The sequence below is a fragment of the Muntiacus reevesi genome, chromosome 2 (assembly GCF_963930625.1).
Source record: "Muntiacus reevesi chromosome 2, mMunRee1.1, whole genome shotgun sequence".
Lineage (NCBI taxonomy): Eukaryota > Metazoa > Chordata > Mammalia > Artiodactyla > Cervidae > Muntiacus > Muntiacus reevesi.
The window spans coordinates 63,265,730-63,280,845 of NC_089250.1; the positions used below are offsets into that span (position 1 = coordinate 63,265,730).

General features: G+C 44.5%; 1 protein-coding gene across 2 annotated transcripts in view; it reads left to right on the forward strand.

The window, feature by feature from the left end:
• Positions 1-3,127: 3,127 nt before the first annotated feature.
• The window catches only part of PHF20 (PHD finger protein 20), a 134,692-nt gene continuing 122,703 nt past the window's right edge, over positions 3,128-15,116 (forward strand). For both annotated transcript variants that reach the window (XM_065921917.1, XM_065921918.1), the window contains exon 1: positions 3,128-3,253. The gene's annotated coding sequence lies outside the window, so the exon portion shown is untranslated. The remainder of the gene's footprint in view (positions 3,254-15,116) is intronic.

A 15,116-nucleotide genomic window follows, 5' to 3' on the forward strand; every position in this document is an offset into this window, starting at 1 on the left:
ACCACAGTTCTGAAATGGTTGGAGAGATACTATTTTCTGGAGTTGAGGCATTCATTCTTTCACTCATTCACAGAGTCGCAACTATTATTTGAGTGCCTATCTCAGCAAAGAAAGGTTCTAAATTAAAAACAATTGGGTGGTTGAAATCAACTACTAGTGAAATGCTGAGGAAGACCTTAAACCAGAATGGTGGATGCTGCTAAACAGGCAGTGATGAGACCTGGACTTTATTATTTTTTAATTTTGATTTTTAAAATATTTATTTATTTGGCCATGCCAGGTCTTAGTTGCAGCACTTGGGATCTTCAGTTGTGGCATGTGAACCCTTAGTCGAGGAATGTGGGATCTAGTTCCCTGACCAGGGATGGAACCCAGGTGCCCTGCATTGGGAGCACAGAATCTTAGCCACTGGACCACTAGGGAAGTCCTGAGACCTGGACTTTAGACCAGAACTTTGCAAATTGGAGTTCTATGGCAAGCAGCCAATGACTGTTCAGAAGCTAGCAAACCAGGTTTCCACAGGTTTGACTTGGTGATCAGGAACTTCAGCTTGACTCCCAAGGTATTTTATTCATATTTGTATAGAGTTATTTTTGCCTGACCAGCATCAGTCCTCCCCTCATTTTCATTTGTGGGGATATCCTTGGGGGCAAATTATTCCTCTTGTCCTCTGACAGCCTGGACTAATCCATGTGACCTGAGATTGATCAGTCAACATCAGCCCCTGGTCAAGACTTTGCCTCTTGAGTGAGTGATTCAGAAACAAAGGGATGTTGGGATTGAATCCCAGCTGTGGCCTGTGGTGCTGCTGGCAGCAGAAGTTCTTGATTCTTGCCAGAGCTGCTCTTGTGCCTCTTGTTTTCCTATCCATGCTCTGGGCCCCCAAACATTCTTGTAATATATTTCTCTTTTGCTTGTTCTTGCAACAGTGTCAGTGTTTGTTCTTGCAATAGACAAGAAGAATTTTAATTTACAAATTGTGATGATTTCTTTACCAGGAAGTAAACTCCTTGAGAGCAGGGCCTAAACCTCATGCTGCTCTGTCCTGTGTCCTGTGTTCATACTCAGTTATGTCCTATCTTTGTGACCCTTTGGACAGTAGCCCACCAGGTTCCTCTGTCCATGGGATTTTTCAGGCAAGAATACTGGAGTGGGTTGCCACTTCCTCCTCCAAGGAATCTTCCATGACTCAGTGATCGAACCCTTGTCTCTGGAGTCTCCTGCATTGTAAGGAAGTTCTTTACCACTGAGCCATCGGGGAAGCCCTCTGTTCTGTATCTTTTTTTTTTTTTTTTTTGACTGCACCATGAAGCGTGTGGGATCAGACCAGGGATCAAACCCATTCCCTATGCAGTGGAAGTGCTGAGTCATATTCACTGGACTGCCAGGGAAGTTCCCTACTCTGTGTCTTTGATGCCCAGCTCAAGCCTAAGTCTCAATATGTACAGGTTGAATAAGTAAAGAAACATGCTGTATTTATATGGGGCCATGAATTCTTGACATTACTGTGGTGGTGGGGCATAAAACTCTCTATATCTTATAATAGCCACTAAAATCTGAGCAATTTCATGTTAATAAACATAAATACCAAGGATCCTGGGAAGATTCTTTCTTCCTGTATCTGAGGGTTTCAGTAGTTGCAGCATGTGGGCTCAGGACTTAGTACTGAGCTTAGCTGCTCTGTGGCATGTGGCGTCTTCCCAGATCAGGGATGGAACCCATGTCCCCTGCACTGGCAGATGGATTCTTTTCTACTGTACCACCAGGGAAGTCCCGTCTACTCGTTATTTTCAATTATCATCCCCGCCCCAAATATTCTCTTCCCTTTTATTCCTTCCACAGATAAACAATGAACATCTACTATTTGTCAGATTCTGACAATGCAGTAGATACAAGATAGTCCCTAACTCTAACTTGGGGCGGGGAGGGGGGGCATAAAACAAAGAGAACAAACCAATTAAATAATTACAAGCTTTGTTAAGTGCTCTGCTGAAAACAAACATTGATAAGGTAGAGAGCAATTGCCCTGTTTGAAGCAGGAGATCAAGGGGCGTACTTCTAGATTATGTGGTCAAAGAGGACCTTACTGAGGAGATGTCAAACTGAGACCTTTTAAAGAGTCTTTTAAAGAGTCAGTTTTGCAAAAAGTAACAGCTTAGTCAATGGCCCAGTGCCTGGAAAGACCTTGGAGAGAACCACAGAAATGACAGCAACTTAGTATGGCCAGACAGTTAGCAAGGGTGGAGGATGTGATAGAAAGGTTGGTTGTTTTAAGCGGGGCAGTGACATGATTATATTTACATTTGAAGAAGTGCAATCTAGTTGCCCTGTTTTTCCAAGGTAAAATAAAATCGTTATTGCCTTCCTAAATAAATATTTAGCATTCCTCTTTGGAACTTCCCAAGTCCCACTGGGAAAACTTTTCAGACACTTTGCGGGTGGCTGCAACTCCGACCTTGGTCCCGGGAGGTAGACTACAGCTCCTCTTCACACTAGTAATTGGAATCCCTTCCGAGGAGTTTAATGAGATAAGGCGCAGGAGGAGCGGTTCAAAGACTCTAGGTTGGGAAGGAACGTGACTTTGTGTGTGGACTTGGAAGACACTTCAGAAAGTGGAGGAGTTGAATGCGCGTGAACATGAGAGAGGCAAGTTAGTACAGGCTCTGAAAAGTCTGGCAGATAGGCTACGGTGAAGATTTAGATCTTAATCTGAAGAACAGTGGGCAACGGGCTTAGAGCATGAGGATGGCTATGAACAGAGTTGCGTTTGGAGAAGCTCTTGCTGTCTGAGCACGAAGAACGGTTTGGAAGGAGTAAGAGTGGGTGGAGAGGACAACTATCTGATGGCGGACTAGACTGGAGTGTTGGCAGCAGGATGGAGAGAAGTAGGAGGCTTCGAGGCGCATATAGGAGGCATAACTAACAGATGACGGATAGGGTCCAGTCCCGGGCTTCGTGTGATCACAGTGGCTATGGGTGAGCGGGGACTTCGTGCTCCGGATCCGGGCGCAGGCCGGTTCCCGCGCGTCAGGGCAGTGGGCGTGGCTCGCCTGAGCCGTCGCCACGGTGATCGGGTGGGGAGGGGCCGAGGGCGGGGCAGCTGAGGAGCTGCGTCACCCGGTGGTGGCGATGGTGCGTGTGTGTGGGGGGCGGGGGATACGCTGGGCGCGTCCCGGGGGTCACGTGGTGCGCAGCACGCAGAGTCCTTCTGTCGGTTGGTCCTGGAGCGGCGCAGCCGGAGCGGGGCTGTGAGGTGAGCTCGCGGCGAGGTGCGGCGAGGCGAAGCCGGCTGGCTGGGGCCGGGTCGGGCCGGGCCCGCGCTGCGCGCGCGCGCGCGCCGTGCGGGCGGGGACGGTGACGGACGCCACCGCTGCTCCGGTCCCCTGCCCGGCCCCGCTCCCCGCCTGGCCCCGCTTGCCCTGCCCGGAGGGAGGCCCGGGGACCGCTGTTGAGAGCGTGGCGGGCGTGCGAGTGGCGCCCAATCCCCAGGGTTGCCTGCGGGAGTGACGGTGGTTGAGGCCAATCAGCGCCGCCTGAGGAGGTTGGGCCGCGGGGTGCGGGCCCAAGGCGCGGAGCGGGCCGTGTTGCGGGTGGGGGGAAGCACCAGGGTCGGATCCTGAGCTTGTGTGGCCCCCGAGAGCTCCACCAACCACCCCTGCCCTTGCCTTGTGCTTTGGGAACGCCTTTTCTTTTATAGCCTCTTTAATCCTGTTCTGGGGAGCACACCCCTTTCTCAAGCCCCCGACTATGGGAGTGTCCCCTTTCTCTGTAGTTTTTAGAAAATGTGATCGGTGCAACCCTCTTTCTTAAGCTCCATCCCTTGGATTTTACCTTAATTTCCAAAGCCTCCCCAACTGAGGATGGTACCCCCTGACCCACGACCCCCAAATTGGGAGGACACTCCCTTTACGTGACTCCACTCTAAATAAACGTCCCTTTTAAAATCTGAGGGTTCTTCCCATTAAGCGAGTTTCAAATCTGGGGTCCAGTGACCAGTTTTGGGGGTACTTATGTTCCCACAAATTCAGGGGAGACTTCCCTTTTCCAGGCCTGAAATTTCGCAGAATGCTTTCCAGAATGTCTTAAATTTAGGGGCCGATTCCTTTTCCCAGCCTTTCAAAATCTGGGACAGCACAGTGTCCAGAGTCTACCCGCAATGAAGTCCAAATCCTGAAATTTTAAGATAGGTATTTGTATTTACACAAGGGAATTCACAGCTTTTTCCAATCACTCTATCCTTGGGGTTCCACCCTTTTTCGTGAGTTCTCCAAATCGGACCACCTTATTTCCAGATTTTCATATCTGAAAGTGTTTGTTTCCTGTCCCCCACCCCCCACGCTCTACTTTTGGTTACACAGTTCTCAGCGTGCAGCCACCGTCCTGATGTTTGTTAAATCTGGGAGGGCACACCTTTTTTCTTAGTTTGCTCATTTCCAGACAGTGGTCCGTGGTTCTTGAGCTTTGCAGCCATCGGAGAGATTTTGTTTCCTCAGCTTCCCTTTTTGGAGCCCCATTTTCCTTTAGGTGCTCTCCCTGTCAGGTAAGTGCACCTTTCGTCTTCCTTCCTCTGATGAATAAATATCTTTCCAGAGCATGGCACTTTCTCTGCTTCTGTGGCCTTTTCTCTGTACTCACTTCCTATAGTCTTACCTCCTGAAGTCCCCTCCCCCTGGGGGAGGATCTCCCCGCCCATCCCAAAGGGGTGCCTGCATGTTGTCTTTCATATGTCTACTTTATCTTTCATCTTTCTGCTAATAGGAACTCTTTCTCTTGGCTTGCTCTATCCCCGGGCATTTTTATCATTCGATTCTTCCTTTGGACGCTGCTCTGCTTACTGGTGGCTGTAAAGATAGTCCCATTTCTTCCCCTTACTCTGGAAGAAGCCTGAAGTCCAGGGCTGCCTAACTTCCCAGCACTGGATTTAAACTGAAAACGAATCCCCCCTTGTATTTCTTTGGTTATTCACAGGCCTCTTAATCCTCCTGTCTGCTGCTTGTAAGATTCTGGTTAGAAGGATACTGCTTTCTCCTTTGCTTTATTTCCCTTCATTGGAAAACAAAACAAAACAAAAAAACCCTCCAGAGATTCTTAGTCTTGCTTCCAGCTCCTAAGCCTCCTCATTGGCTCTTTTCCTTCCTTTTATCAAGAAAAGAGGTCTTTTGGAGGAATCTCTTGGTCACTCTTTTTATTCCTGGAGTAGAGGTGGGAGATGGATCTTTATCTCACCCTGTGATCCTCTTACTTATCTTCCAAACCTTGCCCCCAACCCCCACCTTAAAATCTGCAAATGTCCTTTCCTAAGAGCCTCTCAGTAGGCTCTTTCTTTTGTATTTCCCTCTGTCTTTCCAGATCTTACTCAGGGCTTCTCAGCCGGAACCGAACCAGATTAATTTCTCCACAGCTGGAATCTCAAGTGCTTATGGGATAATGACACCTCTGACCTTTCTCCTTTTGGGGAAGTACTTGAGTGTGCAGCTGTATGAGGCCTCAGGGCGGGAGAGAGTATAAGCCTGAGAAGCAACCCTGGCAGGACAAGGCAGAAAAATACTGCATTTTCAGGACCGCGTCCTTCTGAATCTCATTTGAAGATTGGATGTTTGCCAAGCACCTGCTTCTCAGTGATGCTGGGGGATTTAATGATACTCCCAGGAACCTGTAGGAATTAATGGGGCTTGTGGTGAAGTGTGCTGAACTCCGTGTTGGAACTTGAATAAAATGAATCATTATTGTATTTTCAGAAGAACTAAGCATTTTTATATTTCATGTGCATGAAAACCCTGGAGCTGTGTTATTTCAGGAAGTGAAATAGATCCCACATTTATATCATATGATCATTAGTAAGTACCAGATTCATTAAGAAACACTGTAGGTCTGTCTGAGCAGTACCTAATAAAATATGGTGTACAGAAAGTGAAGAGGTACTTTGTATCTTATTTGCCTGATTGGTACCCTATCTATGTACTGCTATGTATAGTTCACCCTTAAAGTATTCTGCACCAGTGCTTCTCAAACTTGAATGTGCAAATAAATCACCTAGGGTGGGGAGTGTCTTGCTAAAATGCTGATTCTAATCTAGTGGGTTTAGAGTGGGGCCCAAGTATCTGCTTTTCTAATTCCCGGGTGATGTTAATATTATTGAACTACACTTTGAGTAGTTAGGTTTTATGCGCAGAGTTTAAGATTTCTCTGTGAAAGTAGGAAGGTGGTGGTTAGCCTTATTCTGGAGCATTATTTTTCTTTATCTAGATGTGTATCCCTTAAAGTTTATACAAGGCCACAGTCCTCTTTGGAGGACTACTGTTTATATTCAGTTACAGTTCTAGCATTTAGCTTTTGAAATCATGGCTAGAACTTCTCCAGGAGTTTGAATCCTATTTATTTTGTCAAATTTAAATGCTTAACTATTTCTTGCTTAAAGGTGAACATAACTTTTTTTTCGGGGGGTGGGGGGTTTGGTGTGCGGCATAGCCTGTGGAATCTTAGTTCCCAGACCAGGGATTGAACCCAGACCCTTGACAGTGAGGGCACTGAGTCCTCACTCCTGGACCTCCAGAGAAGCCCTTGATCATAACTCTTGACATAAAATCACTCTAGTAAATACTGCATAGCCCATATAGTGACCAGCCAGCTTGTCTCTCTGGTTCCTCATCTGTCATCCTACCATGGATAATGAGTCTGAGATAACCCAAGTCAGCAGGGTCACAGGTGTTGGAATTACCAAGCAGTCCTTGGTTTTCTCGGTTCCAGAGATGGGCCTGGCAGAGGCAGGTGCCTGCACTTTGGTATCTGTGGGAGCTTCACCAAGGCGAATGTGCTGGGAATATGACATTATTCTTTGATCGGGATCATGACCTTCCGATGCGCTCTCTTCTTTTGTATCCACATCTGTCTCTCAGTCTTAGTGGGCTTTTCCTTTCACATCATCTGTACCTATTTCCCTGGCTATCACTTGTCGTGGCCTTTCCCCACCATAATCCTATTCTGGGCCATAATCAGGACAAACCTGAATTTTTGTCCTTTCCACACCCTGCAGCCCCCCACCCCCACCCCCCGCCCCTTCCCTCACATGAGCGTTAGATAGATCCTCTTCAGTGACAAATTTGATCTTGATTTGGCCCTAATCCCAGCACTTCCACTCACTGTGAGACCCCAGGCAAGTCACTTAATGCCACTGGACCTCATTCTCCCTATTTGTAAAACGAGGGGCTGATTATCTCGAAGGTCTACTGTGCTCTGAGCCTTTGTCCGAACCTTGGTTAGAAACCCAGTGCCTGTGGGCGCTTGCTATAGCAGATCTAATTTCCTTCACGTGCTCTGTTGGGCTTGTTGCCAATCATTTCCGTGTCCGAGTCACTTCTGCCACTGACTCTTCTAGCCAAGGCAGCCAGCTTGTCCTCAAACCCAACTTCAGCATTCTTCTGCCTCAGTGTCTCTGCCATTTCCATGCTTTAGTTCATTCAAAACTGTCTAAGCTTCCCAAAGAATTCTTGAATTCTCTATTCAGTGTTAGCTACTTCTCTGAATCATAAAGGAGTCTGTAGTTTACACACAACTTTATTTATAGGTTTTCTTATCTGATGTGTATTTAAAAAATGTCTTCCCCTCCTCCTCACCCCAGCTTTCATTTTTGCTTTGAATTAGCAGAGTAGATAGAACGAAATTTAAAAATGAAGCAGGTAGTTTTCCCTTGACTGGAGTTTGGGGAAAGAGAATGTCATGCTTTTAGCCCTCTTCTCTTCAGGTCTCCCAGATTGGGGGTCAGAGGTGTATATAACCTCTGATTGGGGGGTGTGGGGGAAGTTTACCTGTTTCTTGATGACCTTTTTTTAAAAAAATTTTTTTTCTTTAAACCAAAATGTGTTCTTAGTCAGAGCTTCCTCGGTTAGTTGTAAGCTTGGAGAAAGTCTTATTTCTCTCTTACTCATCTCAGCAACTGCCCTTTACAGGTTGTTGATTAACCTTGGGGTAACCTGTTGAAAATTGAAACCTTGATTTGTAATGATGCTGTAACAGCTTTGCTGGATCTCGTGTTGGGTATCCAGCTGTCCTTTGTTTTCTTTGGCCAAATAATGGAAGAGAGGTTGTAGAAATCATGTAAAATTTTAGGAGCTGAGTATGAGTCACCAAACATAAACAGGGCAGTTGTAGCAATATGAAAGGGAGGTGGTGCCTGAATCAGTGGACTTAGGGGAAGGAGGAATAGGAGGGGCCTGGGGAAGGGTTTTAAATTGGGGCTTCCCTGGTGGCTCAGACAGTGCCTGCAATGCAGGAGACCCGGTTCAGTCCCTGGGTTGGGAAGATCCTCTGGAGAAGGGAATGGCTACCCACTCCAGTACTCTTGCCTGGAGAATTCCATGGACAGAGGAGCCTGGCTGGCTACAGTCCATGGGGTTGCAAACAGTCAAGACTCGACTGAGTGACTAACACTAACATATTTGATAAGAGCTTATCCCTTTGTCAGCAACATAATTCTAGGATTTTAAAGACTGACTCCCAGGCATCTTAGATGAGTCTTTGGTTCTCTTTGTCCTAGTAGAGACCTGATTTTCATGAGGTCTCTTATTTGTGTGGAAAAGGTGGGTGGCTAGGTGGATTGACATATCTACCTTGCTTCTACAGGTGCTGGGATTTCTAGGTTATGGAACTCTTGCCTGCGAATGTGGGCATTTTAGTTAGCAGTTTTTGGAGCACTCTGTTAGATCTTATTGAACATTTACAGTTTATCTATTATTCTCACCTAGTAGACAAGAAAACTGAGATTAAGTAATTTATTTGTCCAAGGTCACTTGGCTAATGACCCAGGTTGCTTTGCCTTCAGGTTTGGTGCTCATACATCCTCCTCTCAGCAGCTGCCTTACCTTTCTCCCTCCGGGCTTGAATAAGTCACATTGGTCACAGCAGCAAACAGGTGGCAGCCTAAAACGCAGGACTGAGGCACTGCTGAGAGAAGATGTGGCTGTGCCACCTCATCTCGGATTCCGTTCCTGCCTGTGGAAACTTCCCTCAATTGTAGAAGCTCAACTCTCTCAGCTGAGGCTGCTTTTCTCCCCTTCTTGAGACTCCCCGGAGTATGGCTGGTTTGGGCTGCTTGACAGCCAGCCCCTTGGTCTCATGGAGTGGTGAATGCTGTCCAGAGTGCTTTAATGGGTAGGAAGTCGGTCATGCTCTGCCCTGTATGAAATTTATGCATCTGCAATTCAGAAAGGCATGATAGTTAAAGATGCCCCCTTTCATGTCCAGGCTGCACGGTATGTGGTGGCAGAGAACCCGAATTTGGAGGTGCCTGCCACTCGCTTGGGGTTCCATGTCATGTGGGTGTGGGGCTCAGACCTCCTGGGACTTTCCCTGTGGCACAGACATTGGAGACAGACTTCCAGCATGGCAAGTTACTGACCTATCTGGACCTGTTTTCTCTCTCAAGTTTCACACTAGCCTCACATCTATTGTTAGAAATATCGGTAAATGTTGCCCTCTCTCCATTTCCTAATCTGTAAAATGGGAATAAGAAAATCTAATTAAAAAAAAAAAAAGAAAATCTAATTTATAAGGTTATTAAAACTTGATGAGCTGTGAAGAGTTGAGTATATGTTACCACTAGTTTGTTTCATTCCTTTTGTTTGTTTGTTTGTTTCATTCCTTTTATAAAATGTTTGTAAAATCCCCTCATTGATCTTGTTTCTTGATATTTCATCTGTAACTACATTAGTACTCTCTGTAAGAGAGAACACTTAAAATTTGTTTCTTATTTTCACACAAAGTAATTTAACAGTAATTCCTTAATATCATTAGTGTTCAGGTTTCTCGAAGGCCTTCATAAAACATGTATATATTTTATTTTATTATTATTTTTTTTAGCTGTTACGAGTAGAGCTGCTGTGTATAATTGTGTGATAGGTTGTCTGGACACTTTTTCAAAGCTGTTTTCTAAGTGCTAGACGTGTAATGTTCAGGTCACAGGTGAGTCTTGTTTAGCTGTGGAAAAATCCAGCTAAGTTTCTCTGGCATATGGGATCTTCCTAGGTAAGGGATTGAACTTGAGTGTCTTGCATTGTCAGTCAGATTCTTTACCACTGAGACACCAGAGAAGCCCCACATGTATATATTTTAAATTGAAGTGTAGTTGACTTATATTAATTTCTACTGTACAGCAAAATGATTCATTTATACAAATATAGGTCCTTTTAAGAATATTCTTTTCCATTATGGTTTATCATAGGAGTATACTGAATATGTCATACTGAATATAGTTCTCTGTGCTATACTGTAGGACCTTGTTGTTCAAAGGCCTTAATATTTTTTTTTTTTTGGCCATGATATTTGCAGCATCTTAGTTCCCACCAGAGATCTAACCTGGGCCCCCAGGAATGAAAGTGCAAAGTCCTAACCACTGGACCACTAGGGAATTCCCTCAGAGCCCTTTTAAAAAAAAATTTTAGTTTAGTTTTTAAGAATTGAAATATAAAAAAAAATAAAATAAAAATTGAAGTATAGTTGATTTACAATGTGCCAATCTTTATTGTACAGCAAAGTGGCTTGCTTATATACATACATACATTTTTAAAAAAATATTCTTTTCCATTATGGTTTAACCCAGGAGATTGCATATAGTTCCCTGTGCTATATATATAGTAGGACCTTGTTGTTCCTCCATCTTATGTATAATAGTTTATATCTGCTAATTCCAAATTCCCAGTCCTTCCCTCCTCCACTGCCCATCCCCTTGGCAACCACGTCTGTTCTCTATGTCTGTGAGTCTGCTTCTGTTTCGTAAATAAGTTCATTTGTGTCATATATTGATGAGGACATGGCAGCCCACTCCGGTATTCTTGCTTGGAGAGTCCCATGGACACAGGAGCCTGGTGGGCTGCAGTCCATGCGGTTGCAAAGAGTTGGACATGACTGAAGCGACTGAGCATGCATGCATGTGTCATATATTAGATTCCACATATAAATGATGTCACATAGTATTTGTCTTTCTCTTTCTGACTTAACTTCACTTAGTATGATAATGTCTAGTTGCATTCATGTTGCTGCACACTGCATTATTTCATTCTTTTTTATGGCTGAATAGTATTCCATTGTATATATGTACCACATCTTCTTTATTCCAAGGCCTTATTTTTAAATGCAGTATAAATACAGTGGGTTTTGGAGTAGGTCCTGCTTTTAAAATCCCAGCTCTTCCTCCTAGCCAGGTGACCAAGAGCAAGTTACTTGCTCTAAGTCTGTTTTCCCTCCTCTGAAAAATAGGATAATACTGCCAACTTTTCTGCATTGTTGGGAATAAAGTATTTTTCATGGATTAGCATGTGATAAAAACTCAGTAAAAGTTAGCCATCTCCTGGTATTAATAATAAAGACCAGGAATGATAATACTTAAAGAGTAAGGTAATTAATTGACTATTAAATAATTTTTATTTATCTTTAAAACCCCATGCACTGTGAGTTGGTTGTAATTTAGGGAAATGTCTTTGGAGGTCCCATGGGGTAATGACTCCATCTCCAAATTGTTTTCCTTTGTAATATAGTGATACCTCAATTAAGGAATTCTGTTAGAACAGTTTAGTCAGGTATGTTTTATCATCGCAGCACTGTTTATAATAGCCAGGACATGGAAGCAACCTAGATGCCCATCAGCAGATGAATGGATAAGGAAGCTGTGGTACATATACACCATGGAATATTACTCAGCCGTTAAAAAGAATTCATTTGAATCAGTTCTAATGAGATGGATGAAACTGGAGCCCATTATACAGAGTGAAGTAAGTCAGAAAGATAAAGAACATTACAGTATACTAACACATATATACGGAATTTAGATAGATGGTGGCGATAACCCTATATGCAAAACAGAAAAAGAGACACAGAAATACAGAACAGACTTTTGAACTCTGGGGGAGAACGTGAGGGTGGGATGTTTTGAAAGAACAGCATGTATATTATCTATGGTGAAACGGACCACCAGCCCAGGTGGGATACATGAGTCAGGTGCTCGGGCCTGGTGCACTGGGAGGACCCTGAGGAGTCGGGTGGGGAGGGAGGTGGGAGGGGGGATCGGGATGGGGAATACATGTAACTATATGGCTGATTCATGTCAATGTATGACAAAACCCACTGAAATGTTGTAAAGTGATTGGCCTCCAACTAATAAAATAATATTAAAAAAAAAAAAAAAAAAAAAAAAAAAAAAAACCAGTTTAAGGTAAAAAAAAAAAAAAAAAAAAAGATTCCCTTCCCTAAAAAGAGCCCACACAAACCCACTCCAGAGCTGCATGACACCATTTATAGAGCCCTCCCGGTGACTGAAAACAGAGTACAGCTTTTCTTAGGCTGCAGGGGTGAAATTCTGGTCTGTCTTCAGGTGCCTCGTTCGCTGTGCTCTGCCTTACTGCTGTGGAGTAATACCAGTTCCTACATTTACCTGTGGAGAGCACTTTTCAAAGAGTCTCCATGGAATTGTCTCCTTGAATTCCTATATCCCTCAAGATGGGTGATACTGATCTCTTTCTTTTCTCTCCTCCTATTTTATCAACGAGGAAACTAAGGTTATCTCATTAAAGGAGCATCTGACTGCCAAGTAAGGGTGCTGCTTGTTAGACTCTGGGGGTGCCTGTGAGGAGTTAAATGCCTGAGGAGAGATTGGCTCAGACACAGGCAGTTTCAGTGTCTAGAGTGCTGGGTTGTGATCTGTGCAGCAGGCAAGGCTGCCACTGGTGAATAGTGGGGTGGGCCCTGGCCCAGCAGCCCTTTGGGGAGGTGCTGATGGCTGAGCCCCAGCTGAAGGACCAGGCAGAGAGGAAGCAGCATTGCAGGGAGTCTGGGTGTGTGGGAGGCATAAGCAGTAATAATCTTGAGAGGTTGTCGTGTGCCAGGCTCTTTGATAAGTAATTTTTGCTTTTTTTGGCTGCATCATGTGGCCTGTTGAATCTTAGTTCCCTGACTAGGGATCGAATCTGTGTCCCCTGCCCTGGAAGCAGGGTTTCTTAACCACTGGACTACCAGGGAAATCCCTGTGTTAAGTAATTTTTATCTTCACAGCACCTATAGGAAGGTATGAAGTAAGAACTGGTACTATCCCCATTTAACAGATGAGTAGCCTGAGGCTCAGAGAGGAAATGACTTGTGCAAGGTTATCTGGAACATGGTAGTCAAATCCAGGTAGTCCCTTTAGAATTCTGGCTCCTAACCACCATGTGCCGTTGGCCCTCTGCTGATTGTCTGCTCCACTCCTTTTAAGTTCCCATCTTTAACAGCCCCTGGTTTGACTTGGTCATAGTTGCTAACTCACTGGAGGCCTCGATACTACACAGAGTAGTTTGAACTCTGTTCTCTAGGGGAACTACTGAGTTTTTTTTTTGTTTTTTTTTTTGAGATGTAATTGACATATAACCTGAAGTTTTAAACAGAGGTGTCTTATGATCAGATTTCTACTTTAGAAATATTAGTGTGGTAGCACTGATGAAGAGTAGCCCCCGTTAATTGACTAGTCAGATTACCTGGATTCATTCAATTCCTTGCTACTTGGTAGCTTTGTCATTTGGGCAGCTTACTTTCTGAACCTTAGTTTTTTCATCTCTAAAATGACAATAATAATAATTCTCATCATAAACCTATAAGGTAGACACTAAATGAGATGATGTATATATAAAGCACTTAGAATAGTGTCTATCATAAAATAACCACTCAGAAGTCAGCTTATAAGACAGTGTTGATTTGGATCCGGGGAGCATGTGGCTGGAAGTTTGGAGCTCTACTGAGAGCTGTTGCGTTTGTTGTGTGTGCTAAGTTGCTTCAGTCGTGTCAGACTCTGTGACCCTATGGACTGTAGCCTGCCAGGCTCCTCTGTCTATGGGATGTCCCAAGCAAGAATACTGGGGTGGAAAAAAAAAAAAAAAGAATACTGGGGTGGGTTGCCATGGCCTCCTCCAGGGGATCTTTCTGACCCAGGGATTGGAACTCACTTCTCTGCTTTGGCAGGCAGGTTCTTTACCACTGGTGCCACCTGGGAAGCCGGAGAGTGGTTGCAGTAGTTGGATTAGAACTGACGGGGGCCTGAACTGGGCAGCCACTGGATAGTGGGAGAAACCTAGAAGTAGGTGTGACAAAATGGTGACCGAGAGTGAGATGTGAAGGCAATGCCCATGTTCTTGGCTTGGCACATTGGCCCGTCTTGGGACCTCAAACTGTGATGTGGAGAAAAGGAGAAGGAACTTGTGAGGGTAAGATGATTAGCTCAGTGAGGTTGAGTAATGTGCCAAAGGTCAGGCATTCAGCAAATATATTCTGGAGTTAAGCCTGGGCTCTTTTCCACTGTTTCTGGGAAGAGCCCCTCATTTAACCAGTTCCTTCTCAGTAACTCAGAAGACATAAGCTCAACCTGTGTTTGTTGTCTGTCTGAATTTTAATTGTGGTAGAAAAAGACTGACTTCTAGAGAAAGCATTTCAAGTATCTGGGAAGAGGGTAAGGGAATTTTTTTTTTTTTGCCTACTTCTTTTCTTCCTCCTTCCTTTCCTCCCCTCTTCCCTTGTTTCCTTCTCTACCCTCTCAAGTAAAAGAGGCTAATCCAATTCTTTCAGTGTAACTTGGGCAAGCTTGAGGGAGCGGTAATGATTGGCTTTAGACTCAGTCTTCTTTCTATGCCATTGAGGAGAAATTAGTGATGGAGGGGCCTTTGCCCCTACTTGAAACAACTTGTCAGTTCTCTAGGACTATCGATGTGCTCTTTAAAAAAAAATTTTTTTTTAAAAATTTATCTTTGACTGTGCTGGGTCTTTGTTGCTGCTCATGGGCTTTCTTTAGTTGCAGCAAGTGGGGGCTACTCTCTAGTTATAGTACATGGGCTTCTGGTTGCAGTGGTTTCTCTTGTTGTGGAGCCTGGGCTCTAGACCTTGAGGGCAGTAGTTGTGACGCAAGGGCTTAGTTGCTTGTGGGATCTTAGTTCCCAGACCAGGGATCGAATCCATGTCCCCTGCATTGGCAGGTGGATTCTTAACCCCTGGACCACCAGGGAAATCCCTAGATGTGCTCTTTTATGTTTGTTATATTGAATACTATTTGTTAATGTTGCATAATAACAGTGACTGTAATCCTTTGTGTTTGATGTCCTTTTTGCTGG